At 40.3% G+C, this 15,281-nt stretch overlaps 1 protein-coding gene across 2 annotated transcripts in view; it reads right to left on the reverse strand.

The window, feature by feature from the left end:
• LOC126933952 (uncharacterized) overlaps positions 1-15,281 on the reverse strand; it is a 408,012-nt gene that overhangs the window by 110,927 nt on the left and 281,804 nt on the right. Inside the window, exon 5 of one of the 2 annotated variants that reach the window (XR_007718781.1) lies at positions 3,796-3,884. The exons of the other annotated variant lie outside the window; for it this stretch is intronic. The gene's annotated coding sequence lies outside the window, so the exon portion shown is untranslated. The remainder of the gene's footprint in view (positions 1-3,795; positions 3,885-15,281) is intronic. 2 annotated transcript variants of the gene reach the window in all.

Consider the following 15,281-nt stretch of genomic DNA (forward strand, 5'->3'; position numbering starts at 1 on the left):
GAAATTTGCTATCTCTCATTCTTTGCCTTTCCTTGTAGCTTTACCTCACCCTGGCTTCATGTGGCCTTGTGTCAGCTCATCATTCCATTATCCAGAGTGAAGAGATCAGAAGCAATGTGATGGTATGAGGTTGCCTAAAAACAAAATTACTTTCAATTTTATTTCTATCCAGGAGTCATTCTACGAAATCGAGTAAGCATGTAAAAAATCAAAATTCTTTCCTAGATTTGGCAAACCTCAAAGTTGTGAGAGAACACCCCAGTGCCATCCAGTCCTGAATCTGGGAAAATACAGACATCTCTAAGGACTTGCTCGGCAGGCCCTCCTACATATAGGCTGTACCATTTCATTGCCACCTGAAATTCATTGTTAGTTAATCATTCCCAAGATAATGCCAGGTAAAGATGCTTGTTTGAACAGTAACAGAAGTTCCAGTTGAGCAAAAAATATGTTCACCTGAGAATTCAGACATATTCATGTATGTTCGAAAGACTGGTGGTGCAAGTTTCTTTCTGGTATATTTACATGAAAAATCGGGGTCTTCCTGGGGAAAAATTGACCTATGGAATAGACAGTTAAAGCAGAGATGCAGCCAGGCAATGTGGCTCGCACCTGTAATCCCAACAGTTTGGGAGGCCAAGGCGTCCAGATCACCTGAGGTCAGGAGTTTGAGTCCAGACTGACCAACATGATGAAACCCTGTCTCTACTAAAAATACAAAAAATAAAAATAAATAAATAGCTGGGCACGGTGGCAGGTGCTTGTAATCTCAGCTACTTGGGAGGCTGAGGCAGGAGAATTGCTTGAACCTGGAGGTAGAGGTTGCAGTGAGCCGAGATCACACCATTGCACCCCAGCCTGAGTGATGGAGTGAGACAAAAAAAAAAAAAAAAAAAAAAAAAAAAAAGCAGAGATGCACAAGAGCATAATAGAGTGAGGCCGGGACAACAAATGGCTCTACTCACATAATCATATGGTGATAAAGGCAACCACATGAATTGTATGACGGTTGTGGATGCAAATTTAATTCCTTCAAAGGGGCCTCCAAATATGCTGCTATTCAAAAGTGTGCCACTAATGCAAAAAAAGGGCCAATAGATGAAAATAAAAAGAAGAACAATAATTAGTTCAAATGAAAGGTGAGCAATATCAACGCAGAGGGTCCTCTTTTAAGGTGCCCTACTAGACCCCAGTATTACATGGCTATTTACCCAGATGGCCTCCAGTCATTTGGGTATTTTCTGTAGTTCTGTGAATAAATTCTACTTTCTCCTATGTGTTTTCCATAGATTAGCTCAAAAGTTACTTCCTTTGAATCCTGGGGTGGTATGACTGCAACAGGAGAGTCAGCAAAAACAAAGAAGAGTTTCATAAAACTTCAATGAGTTATTCATAGTCCAACAAGTCAGCAGCAGTGGCAACAATAATAGCCAATGTTCTCAACCCAGAAAACAACCAAATTCCCCTTTGGCAGAAGGCATGAAGCCCAGGTGTGAGTTGGCACCAACTGTCCAGGGAATGCCCTCAAGAGAGAAGGTACTCTTGGTATACATAGTTGTACCCTAGATATTAGACATGGGGAGGATGGACGCCTTTGTCAATGGGCATGAGAAGTGTCATCTTTACAGGTACCATGGAATAGTCACCCTTTTGCAGTGGCAAGAGACATAATAATGGAGAAAAGGAGCAGGAGAAAGGAAAATGAAGACGTGCTCTTCTAAGAGGACTAGTTCAAGAAGTGTAAAGTTAGCTGCTCCCTGGAAATTCCTAGTACCAGACATGTAAGGAAGCCTGAGAAGATCATAGAGCCCTCAGGAAAGCAATCCAGGAAAACAGCCTCAGTGTTTGTTTCTGTAGTTTTGATCTTCCTCTGGACAGTGAAGGCCTGGGAGTCCTGAGTTACATTATCCTGGAAAAGTCACATGCTTGGAAATATGTAGAAACATGACTCCCATAGCCCTGAAGTGAAAACATTCATTATGAACTAAAAAAAGTGCTCATTTCTTTTATCAAACCTGACATCCATTTCAATGTTAACAACCTAAAGCCTTTCAAAACATGGTATGAGGACTCAATACTGTCTTTTGTAATTGCTTAAACTTTTATTAAAAACGTTTGGTCCTAGGCTCTGCGGATCTGTCATACAAAAGTGAGCAACACATTTGAATGGCAAATGATCCTGCGAAATGTCAGGCCCAGGAATAATTTTGGAGCTACAGTTGATTAAAAAATCGACAAAAATAAGTACTGCATAAAAGCAGAAAAACTTCTCATCTAGTTCTCAAAATTTTCTACACAATTTTTGAAGGCTCAGATTTACTTTTTTTCCTTTATCTTTTAGTGCAAAGCCATGGGTCTCCTAAGAAGAACCTATGCCTATTTTTATGGTGTGACTTTTTATTACAGGCGCCTACCATGGAGGTTGTCCAAATACAGCTTTAAACCTAAGTGCTACAGAATGTAGCTGGGATTGCTAGGTGGGTTAATACTATCAGGACAGGCTCCTTAGAAGCTTGTCTTGAATACCCCATTTCTGCTAGAGGCCGCCAATTGATTTTTCCTAGCAAATACAGTGAAGTCACTGAGGTAGAAAAAGCTTCCGGTCCATCAGAATTCATCGAAACAGAAAATTCAAACTTTAGGTCCGGGGTCTTTGTTTCCAACAAGAAGCCCATAAGTGAGCAACAAGAATGTTAACTTGACATTGCTTCCGACCAAGAGGGAGTAAAAGTGACCACATTTAACTTCTGCCTGAAAAAATAAAAAACAGATCATCACAGTGGTTTTCAAGACACTAGATAGCAGGCAACAAAGGACAGTAGTCCCTAAGGGATGTGAAACAAGTGAGGTGAACTCGGCAATTGCCATAAAATACACTTCGAGAATTTCTAGGCTGCAGTACAGGGACGAGGAACCTGGGCAGAGCACAGCCCAATCCTTAGTTGACGAGACTGAGCTGAGAATATAGGGAGACAAAGGCAGCTGACAGTTCACAAGACAGTGCCAGAGAGAAGAGGGCTGCCCAGAGAAGGGGTCTTGGGAATCTGCAGAGGCCCTCAGAGTACTTAAGCAGAGTAGTTATTAGCATAGGCCTGTGATGAAACTGCCTGAGGCCAGGGAAAGAAGTATCCAAAAGGATTACAGAAAACAGTGCCAGCGAGGGCTGAGAAGAGTGTTTGTTCCCACCAGCAAGGAAATGTCATAATTCACAGCGCACTGTGAAGAGTACACAGGAGTTTCTTGCCTCACTACTGGGAAACAACTAGTGCTAGACCAAACACTGCTCTGGACTCAATTAAAAACCTTAAAAGTAAGACCTTCCAAAATTAAACCTACAGGTAACTTAGTTGTGTCCCAGAACAAAAGACAAAAATACTTATGTAAATGCAAAAATAATCAGCATCCAACAGGGTAAAATCACAGTTCCTGAGATTACCAGACATGTAAAGAGTCAAGAAAAGAAAAGAAAAAAGAAAAGAAAGGAGAAAAGAAAAGACAACCAAAACCTTAAGGAGAAGAAAAATCAGTAATTAAAACCAACCCAAAATAGGCACAGATGTTAGTATTAGAAGATGAGGCCATTAGAACAAATATTATAACTCCATTTTATATATTCAAAAAGTTAAGAAAAGACATAAAGGATAAAAAAGATCAAAATCAAACTTCCAGAGAACTAACCTGGATGGGATTAACAGAATATTAGTAATTGTAGAAGAAAAGATCAGTGAATTTGAAGACAGCAATAAAAACCATCCAATACAAAAGAGCAGCCTGAGTGCAGGGGCTCATACTTACAATTCCAACACTTTGGGAGGCCAAGGTGGGAGGATTACTTGAGACCAAGAGTTTAAGAGCAGGCTGGGCAATGCAGCGAGACACCATCTCTACAAAAATAGAAATAAAAAATTAGCCAGGCATGGTGGAGCACACCTAGTCCTAGCTACACAGGAGACTGAGGCAAGAAAATCACTCAAGCCCAGGAGTTCAAAACAGCAGTGAGCTATGACCACACCACTCTAATCCAGCCTGGGTGACAAAGTGAAACCCTCCCTGTCTGTAAACAAAACAAAACAGAAACAAAAACAAAACCAAAAGCAAAAAATAAAAAGAACAAAACAATAATTTTTTAAAACATCAGTGAGCTGAGGGACAGCTTAATGTTGCCTAATATACATGTAATTGATATCCTATAAGGAGAGGATGGAAGTGGAGAAAAAATTTGAAGAAATTATGCCTGAAATGTTTTCAAATTTGATGAAAACTATAAACTCCAAATTCAAGAATCTCAATGAGCTCAAGTACAAGAAACATAAAGAAAAACTACCCCCAATTGATCAAACCCGGTGAGAAAAGAAAGTTTTAAAAGTAGCCAAAGAAAGAGCCACAAGACACACAGAGGAAGACAGATGAGAGTTACAGCATATTGCTCTTCAGAAACAGTGCAAAGGAGAAGCCAGTGGAGCAACACCTTTAAAGTACAGATAGAAAAAAAAAAGTAACTATTAAACTAGAATTCCATACCAGGGAACATATTTTTCTAATGTAAAGATGAAATAAAAATTGGTTTCAGATGTATAAAAGCTGAAAAATTCAGGACCAACAGGTTTGCATGACAAGAAATGTTAAGGAAACCTCATCAGGAGAAAAATAAATGACACCAAATGAAAACCTGAGTGTCTAAAAAAAGATTGAAGCGCCTTGGAAATAGTAACAAATAGGTAAGTAGTTAAGATGTTTTTGTTATGATTTAAATTTCTTTAAAGGATAACTGATTATTTCAACCAAATGATGACAATGTGGTGTGGGATTTATAACACATAATTATATCAGAAAAATGTATGAAGCAATAGCATAAAGAACGGGAGGAAAACACTAGAAGGATACTAATGTAAGGTTCTTATACTCTACCTGACATGGTACGGTAATACTTTATGTAGAATGTGATTAAAGGTATATATTATAAGCCCTAAAGCAAACACTAAAAAGAAAGAAAACAAGAGTTATAACTAATAAGCCAATAAAGGAGACAAAAATGTAATAATAAATAATAGTATGTTTGGGTTTGTGTACTCACCCAAACCTCATGTCTAATTGTAATCCCCAATGTTGGAGATTGGCCTGTTAGGAGATGATTGGATCATGAGGGCAGGTTTCCCTTTTGGTGTTGTTCTCCTGACAGTGAGTGAGTTACCATAAGATGTAGTTGTTTAAAAGTGTGTAGCACTTCCCACCTCTCTCTCTTCCTCCTGCCCTGGCCATGTGAAGATGTGCCTGCTTCCCCTTCCCCTTCTGCCATGATTGGAAGTTCCCCGAGGCCTCCCCAGCCATGCTTCCTGTACAGCCTGTGAAACTGTTAGCCAATTAAACCTCTTTTCTTTATAAATTACCCAATATCAGATATTTTTATAGCAGTGTGAAAATGAACACAAATAATCCAAATAATCACCCAGAAAAGTTAAAAAAAAGAGTTAGAAAAAAAGAAATGGAACAAATAGAAAACAGAAAGATAATAGACTTAGTTTTTTCCATACAGGTCAATAATCATGTTAAATAAAAATGGTTTAAACGCCTTGTGTTAGTCCAATCTCACACTGCTATGAAGAAGTGCCTGAGACTGGGTAATTTGTAAAGGAAAGAGGTTTAATGGACTCACAGTTCCATATGGCTGGGGAAGCCTCAGAAAACTTACAATCATCACAGAGGGGAAGCAGACACATCCTTCTTCACATGGTGGCAGGAGAGAGAGAAGTACAGAGTGAAGTGGGGAAAGACCCTTATAAAACCACCAGATCTCATGAAACCTCACTATCATGAGAATAGCATGAGGAAACTGGCCCCATGATCTAATCACCTCCCATGAGGTACCACCCTCAACATGTGGGGATTACAATTCAAGACGAGATTTTGGGTGGGGACACAGCCAAACCATATAATTCCACCCCTGGCCTCTCCCAAATCAGGTTCTCACATTTCAAAACACAATCTTGCCTTACCAACAGTCCCTCAAAGTCTTGACTCATTCTGAAATTAACCCCAAAGTCCAAATCCAAAGTCTCATTTGGACAAAGCAAATCTATTCTGCCTTTGACCCTGTAAAATCAAAAGCAAGTTAGCTACTTCCTAGATATAATGAAGGTACAGGCATTGAGTAAATACACCCACTTAAAATTGGAAACATTGGCCAAAACAAAGGTGCTACAGGACCGATGCAAGTCCAAAACCCAGCAGGATAGTCATTAAGTCTCAAAGTTACAAAACAATCTTCTTTGACTCTGTGTCTCACATCCAGGTCATGCTGATGCACTAGTGGGCTCCCATGGCCTCGGGCAACTCTGCCCCTGGGGCTTTGCAGGGTACAGTCCCCCTCTCAGCTGCTTTCATGGGCTGGCACTGAGTGTCTGCGGCTTTTCCAGGCACATGGTGCAAGCTGTCAGTGGATCTACCATTCTGGGGTCTGGAGGATGGTGGCTCTTTTCTCACAGCTCCACTAGGCAGTACCCCAGTGGGGATTCTGTGTGGGGCTCTGACCCCACATTTCCCTTCCCCACTGCCCTAACAGAGGTGCTCTATGTGGGCTCCGCCCCTGTAGCAAACTTCTGCCTGGATATCCAGGTGTTTCCATACATCCTCTGAAATATAGGCGAAGGTTCCCAAACTTCAATTCTTGACTTCTGTGCACCCATAGGCCCAATACCACATGTAAGCCACCTAGGCTTGGGGCACTCCCTGAGACAACAGTCTGAGCTTCTTTTAGCCACACATTAGCTTCTTTTAGCCACAGCTGGAATGCAAGGCACCAAGTCCCAAGACTGCACAAAGCAGCAAGGCAGCGGACTCAGCCCATGAAATCATTTTTTTCCTGTTAGGCCTCTGGGCTTCTGATGGGAAGGGCTGCTGTGAAGCCCTCTGACATGCCCTGGAGACATTTTCCCCATTGTCTTGGCAATTAACATTTGGCTCCTCCGTACTTATACAAATTTCTGCAGCCAGCTTGAATTTCTCCTCGGAAAATGGGTTTTTCTTTTCTACCACATTTTCAGGCTGCAAATTTTCCACATTTTTATGCTCTTTTGCCTCTTGAATGCTTTGGTACTTACAAATTTCTTCTGCTGGATACCCTAAATCATCTCTCTCAAGTTCAAAGTTCTACAGATCTCTAGGGCAGGGGTAAAATGCTGCCAGCCTCTTTGCTAAAGTGTAGCAAGAGTCACCTTTGTTCCAGTTCCCAAGAAGTTTCTCAGCTCTGTCTGAGACCACCACAGCCTGGACTTTATTGTTCATATCACTATCAGCATTTTGGTCAAAGCCATTCAACAAGTCTCTAGGAAGTTCCAAACTTTCTCACATTTTCCTGTCTTCTTCTGAGCCCTCTAAACTCTTCCAACCTGTGTCTGTTACCCAGTTCCAAAGTTGCTTCCACATTTTTGGGTTTTTTTTTTTTTTTTTTTTCAGATAGAGTCTTGTTTTGTCACCCAGGTTGGAGTGCAGTGGCGCATGGTCTCTGCTCACTGCAAGCTCCACCTCCCAGGTTCACGCCATTCTCCTGCCTCAGCCTCCTGACTAGTAGGGACTACAGGTGCCTGCCACCACACCTGGCTAATTTTTTGTACTTTTAGTAGAGACAGGGTTTCACCGTGTTAGCTAGGATGGTCTCAATCTCCTGACCTTGTGATCTACCCGCATTGGCCTCCCAAAGTGCTGGAATTGCAGGTGTGAGCCACCATATCCAGCCATTTTTGGGTATCTTTACAGCAGTGCTCCACTCTCTGAAGTACCAGCTTACTCTATTAGTATGTTCCCACACTGCTATGAAGAAAATATTTAAGACTGGTAATTTACAAAGGAACGATTTTTTTTTTAAAATTATACTTTAAGTTCTAGGGTACATGTGCACAATGTGCAGGTTTGTTACATATGTATACATGTGCCATGTTGGTGTGCTGCACCATTAACTTGTCATTTACATTAGGTATATCTCCTAATGCTATCCCTTCCCCATTCGTTCTCCCCACAATAGGACCCGGTGTGTGATGATCCCTTTCCTGTGTCCAAGTGATGTCATTTTTCAATTCCCACCTATAAGTGAGAACATGTGGTATTTGATTTTGTGTTCTTGCAATAGTTTGCTGAGAATGATGGTTTCCAGCTGCATCCATGTCCCTACAAAGGACACAAACTCATCCTTTTTTATGGCTGCATAGTATTCCATGGTGTATATGTGCCACATTTTCTTAATCCAGTCTGTCACCGATGGACATTTGGGTTGATTCCAAGTCTTTACTGTTGTGAATAGTGTCGCAATAAACATATGTGTGCATGTGTCTTTATAGCAGCATGACATATAATCCTTTGGGTATATACCCAGTAATGGGATGGCTGGGTCAAATGGTATTTCTAGTTCTAGATGCTTGAGGAATCGCCACACTGTTTTCCACAATGGTTGAACTAGTTTACAGTACCACCAACAGCATAAAAGTGTTCCTATTTCTCCACATCCTCTCCAGCACCTGTTGTTTCCTGATTTTTTAAAGATTGCCATTCTAACTGGTGTGAGGTGGTATCTCATTGTGGTTTTTGATTTGCATTTCTTTGATGGCGAGTGATAATGAGCAATTTTTCATGTGTCTGTTGGTTGTATGAATGTCTTCTTTTGAGAAGTATCTGTTCATATCCTTTGCCCACTTTTTGATGGTGTTGTAAATTTGATTGAGTTCATTATAGGTTCTGGATATTAGCCCTTTGTCAGATGAGTAGATTGCAAAAATTTTCTCTCATTCTGTAGATTGCCTGTTCACTCTGATGGTAGTTTGTTTTGCTGTGCAGAAGATCTTTAGTTTAATTAGATCCCATTTGTCAATTTTGGCTTTTGTTGCCGTTGCTTTTGGTGTTTTAGACGTGAAGTCTTTGCCCATGACTATGTCCTGAATGGTATTACCTAGGTTTTCTTCTAGGGTTTTTATGGTTTTAGGTCTAACATTAAGTCTCTAATCCATCTTGAATTAATTTTCATATAAGGAGTAAGGAAAGGATCCAGTTTCAGCTTTCTACTTATGGCTAGCCAATTTTCCCAGCACTTATGGCTAGCCAATTTCCCCATTTATTAAATAGGGAAACCTTTCTCCATTTCTTGTTTTTCTCAGGTTTGTCAAAGATCAGATGGCTGTAGATGTGTGGTATTATTTTTCAGGGCTCTGTTCTGTTCCATTGGTCTATATCCTGGTTTGGTACCAGTACCATGCTCTTTTGGTTACTGTAGCCTTGTAGTATAGTTTGAAGTCAGGTAGTGTGATGCCTCCAGCTTTGTTCTTTTGGCTTAGGATTGTCTTGGCAATGCAGGGTCTTTTTTGGTTCCATATGAACTTTAAAGCAGTTTTTCCAATTCTGTGAAGAAACTCATTGGTAGCTTATTGGGGATGGCATTGAATCTATAAATACCTTGGGCAGTATGGCCATTTTCACAATATTGATTCTTCCTATCCATGAGCATGGAATGTTCTTCCATTTGTTTGTGGCCTATTTTATTACAGTGAGCAGTGGTTTGTAGTTCTCCTTGAAGAGGTCCTTTACAGCCCTTGTAAGTTGGATTTCTAGGTATTTTATTCTCTTTGAAGCAATTGTGAATGGGAATTCACTCATGATTTGGCTCTCTGTTTGTCTGTTATAGGTGTATAGGAATGCTTGTGATTTTTGTGCATTGATTTTGTATCCTGAGACTTTGCTGAAGTTGCTTATCAGCTTAAGGAGATTTTGGGCTGAGACAATGGGGTTTTCTACATATACAATCATGTCATCTGCAAACAGGGGCAAATTTGACTTCTTCTTTTCATAACTGAATACCCTTGATTTCTTTCTCTTGCCTGATTACCCTAGCCAGAACTTCCAACACTATGTTGAATAGGAGTGGTGAGAGAGGGCATCCCTGTCTTGTGCCAGTTTTCAAAGGGAATGCTTCCAGTTTTTGCCCATTCAGTATGATATTGGCTGTGGGTTTGTCATAAATAGCTCTTATTATTTTGAGATACGTTCCATCAATACCGAGTTTATTGAGAGTTTTTAGCATGAAGGGCTGTTGAATTCTGTCAAAGGCCTTTTCTGCATCTATGGAGATAATCATGTAGTTTTTGTCTTTGGTTCGGTTTATATGCAGGATTACATTTATTGATTTGCATATGTTGAACCAGCCTTGCATCCCAGGGATGAAGCCCACTTGATCATGGTGGATAAGCTTTTTGACGTGCTGCTGGATTCAGTTTGCCAGTATTTTATTTAGGATTTTTGCATCGATGTTCATCAGGGATATTGGTCTAAAATTCTCTTTTTGTGTTGTATCTCTGTCAGGCTTTGGTATCAGGATGATGTTGGCCTCATAAAATGAATTAGGGAGGATTCCCTCTTTTTCTAATGATTGGAATAGTTTCAGAAGGAATGGTACCAACTCCTTCTTGTACTTCTGGTAGAATTTGGCTGTGAATCCATCTGATCCTGGACTTTTTTTGGTTGGTAGGCTATTAATTATTGCCTCAATTTCAGAGCCTGCTATTGGTCTATTCAGGGATTCGACTTCTACCTGGTTTAGTCTTGGGAGGGTGTATGTGTCCAGGAATTTGTCCATTTCTTCTAGGTTTTCTAGTTTATTTGCATAGAGGTGTTTATAGTATTCTCTGATGGTAGTTTGTATTTCTGTAGGGTAGGTGGTGATATCCCCTTTATCAGTTTTTATTGCGTCTATTTGATTCTTCTCTCTTTTCTTCTTTATTACTCTTGCTAGTGGTCTATCAATTTTGTTGATCTTTACAAAAAACCAGCTCCTGGATTCATCGATTTTTTTGAGGGTTTTTTGTGTTTCTATCTCTTTCAGTTCTGCTCTAATCTTAGTTATTTCTTGCCTTCTGCTAGCTTTTGAATGTGTTTGCTCTTGCTTCTCCAGTTCTTTTAATTGTGATGTTAGGATGTCAATTTTAGATCTTTCCTGCTTTCTCTTGTGGGCATTTAGTGCTATAAATTTCCCTCTACACACTGCTTTAAATGTGTCCCAGAGATTCTGGTATGTTGTATCCTTCTTCTCATTGGTTTCAAAGAACATGTTTATTTCTGCCTTCATTTCGTAATGTACCCAGTAGTCATTCAGGAGCAGGTTGTTCAGTTTCCATGTAGTTGAGCAGTTTTGATTGAGTTTCTTAGTCCTGAGTTCTAGTTTGATTGCACTGTGGTCTGAGAGACAGTTTGTTATAATTTCTCTTCTTTTACATTTGCTGAGGAGTGCTTTACTTCCAACTATGTGGTCAATTTTGGAATAAGTGCGATGTGGTGCTGGGAAGAATGTATATTCTATTGATTTGGGGTGGAGAGTTCTGTAGATGTCTATTAGGTCTGCTTGGTGCAGAGTTGAGTTCAATTCCTGGATATCCTTGTTAACTTTCTGTCTCATTGATCTGTCTAATGTTGACAGTGGGTTGTTAAAGTCTCCCATTATTATTGTATGGGAGTCTAAGTCTCTTTGTAAGTCTCTAAGGACTTGCTTTATGAATCTGGGTGCTCCTGTATTGGGTGCATATATATTTAGGATAGTTAGCTCTTCCTGATAAATTGATCCCTTTACCATTATGTAATGGCCTTCTTTTTCTCTTTTGATCTTTGATGGTTTAAAGTCTGTTTTATCAGAGACTAGGATTGCAATCCCTGCTTTTTTTTTGTTTTCCATTTGCTTAGTAGATCTTCCTCCATCCCTTTATTTTGAGCCTATGTGTGTCTCTGCATGTGAGATGGGTCTCCTGAATACAGCAAACTGATGGGTCTTGACTCTTTATACAATTTGCCAGTCTGTGTCTTTTAATTGGACCATTTAGTCCATTTACATTTAAGGTTAATATTGTTATGTGTGAACTTGATCCTGTCATTATGATATTAGCTGATTGTTTTGCTTGCTAGTTGATACAGTTTCTTCCTAGTATCGATGGACTTTACATTTTGACATGTTTTTGCAATGGCTGGTACCTGTTTTTCCTTTCCATGTTTAGTGCTTTCTTCAGGATCTCTTGTAGGGCAGGCCTGTGGTGACAAAATCTCCCAGCATTTGCTTGTCTGTAAAAGATTTTATTTCTTCTTCACTTATTAAACTTAGTTTGGCTGGATATGAAATTCTGGGTTTAAAATTCTTTTCTTTAAGAATGTTGAATATTGGCCCCCACTCTCTTCTGGCTTGTAGAGTTTCTGCCGAGAGAGCTGCTGTTAGTCTGATGGGCTTCCCTTTGTGTGTAACCCGACCTTTCTCTCTGGCTGCCCTTAAGATTTTTTCCTTCATTTCAACTTTGGTGAATCTGACAATTATGTGTCTTGGAGTTGCTCTTCTTGAGGAGTATCTTTGTGGCATTCTCTGTATTTCCTGAATTTGAATGTTGGCCTGCGTTACTAGGTTGGGGAAATTCTCCTGGATGATATCCTGCAGAGTGTTTTTCAACTTGGTTCCATTTTACCCATCACTTTCAGGAACACAAGTCAGACGTAGATTTGGTCTTTTCACATAATCTCATACTTCTTGGAGGCTTTGTTCATTTCCTTTTACTCTTTTTTTCTCTACACTTCTCACTTCATTTCACTCATTTGATCTTCAATCGCTGATACTCTTTCTTCCAGATGATTCAGTCGGTTACTGAAGCTTGTGCATTTGTCATGTAGTTCTCGTGTTATGGTTTTCATCTCTATCAGTTATTTTAAGGGCTTCTCTACATTGATTATTCTAGTTAGCCATTCGTCAAATCTTTTTACAAGGTTTTTAGTTTCTTTGCGCTGGTTACGTAGTTCCTCCTTAGCTCTGAGAAGTTTGATTGACTGAAGCCTTCTTCTCTCAACTCGTCAAAGTCATTCTCTGTCCAGCTTTGTTCTGTTGCTGGCTATGAGCTGCATTCCTTTGGAGGGGGAGATGCACTCTGATTTTTTGAATTTCCAGTTTTTCTGCACTGCTTTTTCCCCATCTTTGTGGTTTTATCTGCCTTTGGTCTTTGATGATGGTGACGTACTGATGGGGTTTTGGTGTGGGTGTCCTTTCTGTGTGTTAGTTTTCCTTCTAACCATCAGGACCCTCAGCTGTAGGTCTGTTGGAGTTTGCTTGAGGTCCACTCCAGACCCTGTGTGTCTGGGTATCAGCAGTGGAGGTTGCAGAAGATAGAATATTGCTGAACAGCGAGTGTTGCTGTCTGATTCTTGCTCTGGAAGCTTCATCTCAGGGGTGTACCCTGCCGTGTGAGGTGTGAGGTGTCTGCACCTAGTGGGGGATGTCTCCCAGTTAGGCTATTCAGGCATCAGGGACCCACTTGAACATGCAGTCTGTCCATTCTCAGATCTCAACCTCCATGCTGGGAGCTCCACTGCTCTCTTCAAAGCTGTCAGACAAGGGCATTTACCTCTGTCAAGGTTTCTGCTGCTTTTTGTTTAGCTATACCTTGTCCCCAGAGAAGTCTACAGAGGCAGGCCGGCCTCCTTGAGCTGTGGTGGGCTCCGCCCAATTCAAGCTTCCTGGCGGCTTTGTTTATCTACTTAAGCCTCAGCAATGGCTGGCACCCCTCCTCCAGCCTTGCTGCTGCCTTGCAGTTAGATCTCAGACTGCTGTGCTAGCAATGAGGGAGGCTCCGTGGGCATGGGGCCCTCTGGGCCAGGTGTGGGATATAATCTCCTGCTGTGCCGTTTGCTAAGACCCTTGGTAAAGCACAGTATTAGGGTGGGAACTACCCGATTTTCCAGGTGTTGTGTGTCTCACTTTCCTTTGGCTAGGAAAAGGAATTCCCTTCCCCCTTGCACTTCCCAGGTGAGGCTTTGCCTCGCCCTGCTTCAGCTCTTACTGGTCGGGCTGTACCCATGGACTAGCACCAACTGTCTGACATGCCCCAGTGAGATGAACCCAGTACCTCAGTTGAAAATGCAGAAATCACCCATCTTCTGTGTCACTCACACTGGGAGCTGGAGGCTGGAACTGTTCCTATTTGGCCATCTTGGGCACCTCAGAAATATTTTTACTTGACTCATGGCTCCACATGGCTACGGAGTCCTCAGGAAACTTACAATCATGGCAAGAGAGAAAGCAGATACATCCTTCTTCACATGGTGGCAGGAGAGCGAAGTGCAGAGTGAAGTGAGGAAGAGCCCCTTATAAAATCATCAGATCTTGTGAGAACTCCACTCACTATAATGAAAACAGCAATGGGGGAACCACCCCCATGATCTAATCACCTTCCATGAGGCCCCTTGCCCCAGCATGTGGGGATTACAATTCAGATTACAATTCAAGATATTTTGGGTAGGGACACAGCCAAACCATATCACACCCCAATTAACAAGCAAAAATTGTCAAAAAATAATTTAAAAAATGAATGGCCTATACACCATTTACAAGAAGCATATTTTATATATAAAGAAACAAATACTTTAAAAGTATAGAAAAAGATGTTCCATTCTAATGATAACCAAAAGAAAGCTGGAGTGACTACATTAATATCAGACAATGTACACACCAAGGGAAAGACTATGAGCTAACTGAGCAGTGGACAAGAAGGTAATTTCATAATGATAAAAGGATCGGTACATAAAAATTCTAAATGTGTATATATGTAATAAAATATCTTCAAAATATACATGAAGCAAAACTGAGAGCTACATGGAGAAATAGACAAATTTATAAATTTAATCTAGAAATCTAATATCTCTTTCTTAATAATTGATAGGAAAAAAAACTGTTAGGACATAGAGATTTTACAATGGTATCAACCAAATTAACTTAATCAATACATATATATAGAACACTCCATCTTACAACCATTAGAAAATACATTCTCTCTTGAGCCCTGGAGGTTGAAGCTGCAGTGAGTCATGATCACCCCACTGTACTTCAGCCTGGGTGACAGAATGAGACCCTGTCTCAAAAAATTCTACTTTCCAAATGTGCTACAAACACCAAGATAGGCTATCTTCAGAGCCATAAAAATATGTCTCCATAAATTTAAAAGAATTCAAGTCTTAAAAAATATCTTTTCTAACTTCAAAGGAAGTTAAGTAGGAAATCAAAAGAATTTCCCAAATATTTAGAAATTTTAACACATTTCTAAATAAACCATAGGTTAAAGAAGAAATCAAAAGGGAAAGTAGAAAGTAATTTGAACTGAATGGAAATGAAAACACAGTGTGTCAAAATTTGTGAATTCCAGTAAAGCAGTACTGGGGGTTGGGGAGGGTATTTATAACAGAAAATGCATATATAAGAAAAGAAGAAAGGTCTTAAATCAATAAACTCA

The sequence above is a fragment of the Macaca thibetana genome, chromosome 13 (genome assembly GCF_024542745.1).
Source record: "Macaca thibetana thibetana isolate TM-01 chromosome 13, ASM2454274v1, whole genome shotgun sequence".
In the NCBI taxonomy this organism is placed as follows: Eukaryota; Metazoa; Chordata; class Mammalia; order Primates; family Cercopithecidae; genus Macaca; species Macaca thibetana.